Source organism: Cibotium barometz, unplaced genomic scaffold, assembly GCF_041138505.1.
Source record: "Cibotium barometz isolate CiBa-2024 unplaced genomic scaffold, ASM4113850v1 ctg493, whole genome shotgun sequence".
NCBI classification, from domain to species: domain Eukaryota; kingdom Viridiplantae; phylum Streptophyta; class Polypodiopsida; order Cyatheales; family Cibotiaceae; genus Cibotium; species Cibotium barometz.
In genome coordinates, this window is record NW_028229446.1 from 48455 (window position 1) to 55376 (window position 6922).

Here is a 6922-nt window from a genome sequence, read left to right on the forward strand (position 1 = left end):
GGACAACCGAATCGTGTGATTATATTTTCAAAGAGGAACTTGGCTGTTGTCCTCGCATCTGCCTTACGTGTCGCTTTCGCTTCAGCCCATTTGGTCATATAGTCAGTGGCCACAATAATATAGCGAGATTGTGTGTTTCGGGCCGCTGGACTAATTGGACCTACAAAGTCTAAACCCCACTTTTCAAATGGTTGGTTTACTTTGATTGGATGTAGGGGCATCTGATCTTTCCTCTAGGGTTTCTTGTATCGTTGGCATTCATCGCAACCCTTCACAAAGAGTGATGCATCTTGGAACATAGTGGGCCACCAATACCCTGATTGTAAGATCTTTCGCGCAGTTAAGTCTCCTGAGAAGTGACCACCGGCTACGCCCATATGTGCCTCTTGTAAAATGTATAGATACTCATCCTCTCGGGCACAACGCCTAAGAACGTCATCCTTTCCTCTTTTATAAAGAGTCCCAGCTATCAGGCAATAGGGTTCGCATTCTTTGATCAGCTTTTGAGCTAGGTCTTTACGAAGCTCCTTGGGTGGAAAGCCATTAACCAAAAAGTTAACAATCTTCTCACTCCATTCAGGCATTGTCTCCACCATGAACAGGGAGGTGTCAGGTAAGTCATCATCAACCCCCGTAGGAGCCTCACCATTAGGTATGCGAGACAAATGATCAGCCATAACATGTTTTTTGCCAGGTCTCACAACAACAGTGAAATCAAACTCAAGAAGAATCAATAGCCATCGTGTGATTCTTCCTGTGGAGCATGGTTTGTTTACCAGATACAACAATGCTTGATGATCTACATAGAAAACAAACTTGGTGGCAAGGAGGTAATAACGAAATTTCCTTACTGCATATATCATTGCCAACCCTTCTCGCTCCGTAGTGGTGTAGTTCATCTCAGCATCGTTCAACTGGCGACTGGCAAAGCTAATGGGGTAGTCTAGCTTGTGTTCTCCAGGTTGAGTTAAAACACACCCAATAGCAAAGTTTGATGCATCAATATGCACATGGAAGAGTAAATCCCAGTTAGGCATTCTCAAGATTGGAGCACTCGCCAAGGCCTTCTTTAATAGCTCATAGGCACGGTCACATTCTTCGGTCCAAATAAACTCGATGAGAAGCTTATACAATGGTCGAGCTATCTCGGCGAAGAATAGAATAAACCTTCGATAATAACCAACGTGGCCCATAAAGCGTTGGACTCCCTTGTAGTTGGTGGGTGGTGGCAATTCCAGAATGACCTTGATTTTACTCTCGTCAGTGGAAATCCCATTTTTGGACACTATATGCCCTAAGATAACTCCGTGTTTAACCCAGAATTGGCATTTGAAAGGATTCAAGGAGATGCGATATAATCTACACCTTTCAAATATTTTTCGTAAACACATCAAGTGCTCGTCCCATGAGGAATGAACACAAAGATCATCTAAGAAAGCTTCACAGAAGCCCCTTAGATATTCCTTAAAGGCCGTGTTTATCAATCGTTGGAATGTTGCAGGTGCATTGGTCAAGCCAAAGGCCATGACGCGAAAGGCAAACACTCCAAACTCCGTGATAAATGCTGTTTTAGCTTGGTCCTCGACTGCAATTGTGATCTGATTGTAACCCGAGTACCCATCTAAAAAGCTATATGCCTCCTTGCCTGCCACTCTTTCAAGCACATGTTCAGAATATGGCAAGGGGTAATGATCCCTTCTGGTGGCTGCATTAACCTTTTTGAGATCAACGCACACTCTGAGTTTCCCATTCTTCTTTGGTACAATGACTATCGGAGAAACCCATTCTGAGTGCTCAATAGGGTATATGAATCCACATTTTACAAGCTTTTCAATTTCCTCTTGTATAATCTTTGCGTACTTAGGATTCATTGGGTAGGGACGTTGCTGGACTGGTTTAGCAGTGCTAATCATTGGGATCGTGTGTTGCACCACCGAGGGTGGAACACCCTTCATATCATGATATGTCCAGGCAAATATGTCCTTGAATTCTTTAAGAAGCTTCGTAAGTGCAGCTTCTTCTGCCTTGGTGAGGTCTTGAGCAATAAAAACGGGTTTAGACTCCTCACCTGTATCTGCTAAGTCTATCTCCTTAACTACCGCAGGGCCATCGTAGACACCGCTACTCCCATTGGTAGGCGTTCATTGGGCTTTTGTGTAGACCACTTTACGTTCCCCTGTGGTGAATGATTTGAAATGCTCGGGTGCGGGGTGTAAGTCTACTGGTTCTTGTTGTGCCAGGCTTTTTTCTTTCAATTCCGCTTCCTTTTGCTGTTGAGCCAACTCTTGGTTTTGCCGCCTTCTTGCAGTACGACTTAGTTTTGGCTTCTCTTCGATTTCTAATTGGGAAACGTCATGAGGTTGCGGAATACACCACATGACACTTTGGAGGTATTGTCCCCAATTATCCGCTATCTTCCGATGAGCGTCAATGGCTCCTACATAACTAAGCCATTCTGCAGTAGATCTTTCCTTGTTTATTGCAGTGCGTACATTAGCTCGATAGCGTTGGCGCTTATGTCTCGTTTTCTTCTTACCAAGTTTTTGATTTTTGTTTCTATCAGATTCGGACTCACTTGGTCGATCTTCACTTTCGGACGAACTGCAGGAGGTCACTGTCCTAGGCCTTGAGCACCTTGCTTCCACATTTGGGTGAATATTTGATTCATCCCTCCCATCAGGCTCAGGGTCAGTTTCTTCTTGAGATTCATACTCAGAGTCGCGTTGGTCAGAGTCTTCGCTACTTTCAGTGTCAGTGGAGTTGGCCACTTTCTCGCCATCAGGGGTCAAGTGCATAACACCTATCATGTTTATTGGCACTAACGGTGGCATATCTTGCCCCTCAGGTGTTACCCAACTTGTACCTCTATTTCCCCATGTGTCTATGGTTGCCGCTAGGTGTACCCAATCCACGTTATCCGACTCAGTCATACCCGGTAGGACATCCATATAAGGAGAATCTTTCCCATCATCAGTCTCTTTTTTGCATGTATAGCAATACCTTAATGGGGCAGAGTGAACAGTGGTATCATAACCTTGCTTCCTAAAGGATGCACGCGACCATTCTCAAGATCAACTCGAATGACAGAGTCCTGGAATTGTAGGTAGACATGGTTTTTCGACCAGTCATGCACCATTTGTGCTTCCCTCATGAAAGGACGTCCTAAGATCATTTGATATGACATAGGATGCTTGGAGAAATCCATTACAATGAAAGTATGTTTTACCTTGTATCCCAGGACCTTGATCTTAAGGTCCCTTAACATTCCAATAGGTTTAGCTATGGTTCCGTTTGCCATCTTAACCACTATGTTTGTGACTTCGAGGTGAGGTCTTCCCATAGATTCCCAACAGTTTTTAGTCACAATGCTCACTCCAGCACCACCATCAAGGATTCCCTTTAGAGTTAATCCCTTGGTAGTAATGGGGAGGGTGGCATTAGATTCGTCCCCTTCAAAGTACTGTCCCAACTTGTTCACAGGTATTTCCACGACCGAGTCTTCATCTAGGTTGGGTTGTAGATCCCAATGTTCCCCTTCATCTTGAAGCGTGTCGGGTCTATCCATATTTGCAAATTGTGGTAGCCCCGCCTTTAGTTCTCCATTGAGAAATGCTCGAAGAGCTAAGAATAGCTCAGGATCTCCATATAATTTGGATATGATCATGGTTCTGATCTCAGAGGACATGAAATCCATTAGCTTAGACACATTCAATGGTACTTTTCGAGACATCGCCCCTTGACTAGGGACTGGTGAAGATGGAATCACTTCCTCTTCGATGGGGTCAGGCATTCCCTCACTAAACATTCTTTCCAGTAAGAAGGGTGTTTGCCCACTTCCGGATGTCCTATCCTCACTTTCTTCCCGAATGATACTCGGTATAGCTAACGGTTTATGGTTCCGGTGAGGCTGAACTTGCGTAGGAAACACTGTGTCTGGAATTTTGATTTTTCTCGGGTTTGGCTCCAGTTCTCGTTGTGTTTCTTCCACCAAACCCCTTAAGTGTTGCACTTGTTCAATCTCCTCAACTGGGTTCGGGTAAGTTCCAATCTTTTTCTTGAGGGTTTTTGGCCCATGTGGCTTGTCTTGGGGAGTCTCAGTCAGTTTGGGTGGTCGAGAGGGTATTAACTGAATTGGTTGTGGGGCCGAGGAAGTTTCCTTTTGTTTTTCCTTATTTAGGTACTCGCTTGATTCTCCTTCATTGAGCTCCCGAGTGGGTTCCTCCCTTAAGGTAGTGGCTTTGGTCCCCATGGTTTCTATTGAATCAGAATCATCTTCAGGATCATTCATATACACGGGGTCGTCTCCTGTCCCTATGTTAGTCTTTGAACTGGGCTTGGAGCTCGTGGCATTAAGCGATCTCTTTCGCCGTGTTTTCTTTTTCTTTGCCTGAGCGATTGATGCAGTATCCCTCTCTTCAAGAATGTAGTTTTGATTTTGAAGCATTGACCGTGTAACTACATTCGTGGGTACAACAGGTGTGGTTCCTCGTGCTTGGTTGGTGACCTCAACCAAATTCAATGGCGTAATCTTGGGTGCATTAGGATTATGTGGACATTGAGCAATCAAATGGTCTATGCCACAACGATTACATGTAAGTACCGGCATTCTCGATGTGCTCCCTTGATTTGGTTGCATTTGAGTAGCGATCTTCTGTAGCCTATTAGGGCACTCCGCTACACGATGCGATCCACCACACTCGTAGCATTGAAGAGGTGGTCTCCTTGCCATGGTATTAAGGTTTTGCCCTCTTGTGGCGAGAGCAGCCGCTTGATATACAGGCTTGACTTGCCCGAGATGATCCTCCATGTAGTACTGGGGAATCATTTCAAATGTATCAATCCCGTATGGAGCAGTGGGGTCTATCTCCTCTTCATAATCCCCACACGCACTATGTGACTCACAACCCATTTGGTTTATAGGAGTAATCCTTGGATGTGGAGGTTGTGGTCCTAGCACTGGCGGTGGTAAGGGCACAGACTGGACTACATTCGGATTCCTTGGAACTATGTGCTGTGACGGTTGCTCGACAGGTTGTGCAGGCATTAGCGCGGGTACTTGAGGTGTGTTTGACCAAGCTAGTGGTGCCTGGTTTGCCAACATTCGCTTAAGTGTTAGGCAATCTTTAGATTGATGGCCATACTTACCACATGCATTGCAATTCCCATTGAATTTGACTCTGAATGTGGGACATTCACTCGTGCTATGTGGTCCTAAGCACACCGAACACCATTGTTGCTCTCTCCTTGGGTACATATGGCTATTCTGAGGAGCTCGATTACCCCTAAAGTATTCTTGGAGAGCCTTAGTAAGGTCGGTCACAGACATTTCAGATATCTTGGGCTCCTTTGCAATAGGTTTTACCGTCATTGGCTCGTGCCCAGATACTTGCGAACTAACGGATTTTGTCTCCGAAGACACCTTTTTACCTGCAATCATCAAGTTGTCTTCTAACTGGATTGCATTGGCAGTGACTGCTTCCCACGTTGTAAGACCTCTAATGACTAGGCCATTGTAAATGTCCTCGTGGCGCAATCCTCGGATGAATCTATCGAGGAGTTGGTTATTATTGAAGCGTTCATCGGGAGTGCAGCGAGAATTTAGATGCTTCAATCGACTTATAAAGTCTCTCACTGACTCCCCTTCCTCGCGTTCAGCTTTTTGGAGTTGAGATGCTACTCCCCAAAGCACACCCTCACGTATGTATTCCTTCAAGAACAGTCTCTTGAGAGTGGGGTAGTGAGTGCGCTCTTCAACCCTTAAGGTTCGATACCAATCTCCAGCCTTCCCACTCAAGGTTAAGCCTAAGGCTTTACACTTATGCAGCTCATTGTGCTCTTCCAAGGAATCACACACGTGTTCAAAGACTTCAATGTGCTTCCTAACATCCTCGTTACCACTGAAGTTTTGAGTGAGCTTAGCCACTTGTACTGCCTTGCTTCTAGGTTCTCTCTCATGCATACCCCGCATGTTTTCCGCAATAGATCGTCCGATCGTCTGAGCAAACGCTGCGAGATCACCTAGGTGAGCAGGCATAGCTGGTGGAAGCACTTCTAGGATAGCCTGGCTGATAGGAGTTGGCGTTGGTCTAAGTAGGTTGGCAAATGACGTAGGATATGATATGTGGCTAGGCCTAGCTCCTCTTGGATAAGGGTGGTGATAAGGCGGTCTTGGAGCATACGCCATTGGCATACTAGGAGGCGTAGGAGCTACCTGAGCATGAGTAGCGATAGGTACATAGGGTCGATAGGCACTGGCACGCACTGTTGTAGGTACTGTTCCACTAGGTAGCGGTGTCGTACTAACTACAGCGGTAACAGGTGCACTTTCAGCTATGCTCATCATTGGGGTAGGCATTGCGGATTCCCTAATGGAAAGTTGAGCCAAGGTTGGAAAGCTAAAGTTACTACTCGTGGGCTCAACCTGCATTGAGACTCCAGGCGAAACAACATATGAAGGGTCTATGGGACTCACCGAGGGAGTCTCCAATTGTGATAGGGTTGGTTGTTTGGCCTTGCCCGTATCCAAAAACCTCATAAGGCCAGTGGAAACTAGGTCCACTCCCCTATGTTGCCTCTCAATCTGGATAATTCTATGAATAACATCACATATCATGTGTTGTTGCTCCTCTAGATTAGTGGCGCTAGATGTAGATCGTAGGACTTCTAACCAACCTACATAGTATGCGTAACCTGTGTATAGGTCAGTTAGAGTCTCTGTGTGTAGATCATATTCCCAATTTTCATTGAGAAATATCCCATCTAGACTTGGTGTGCCAAGCAAACACAAGCATGCATACATCCACAAGCATGCAAGCAAGCAAACACAAGCATGCAAGCAAACACAAGCATGCATACATCCACAAGCTCAAATGAGAGAGAGAGAGAGAGAGAGAGAGAGAGAGAGAGAGAAGAGGAAAAACTC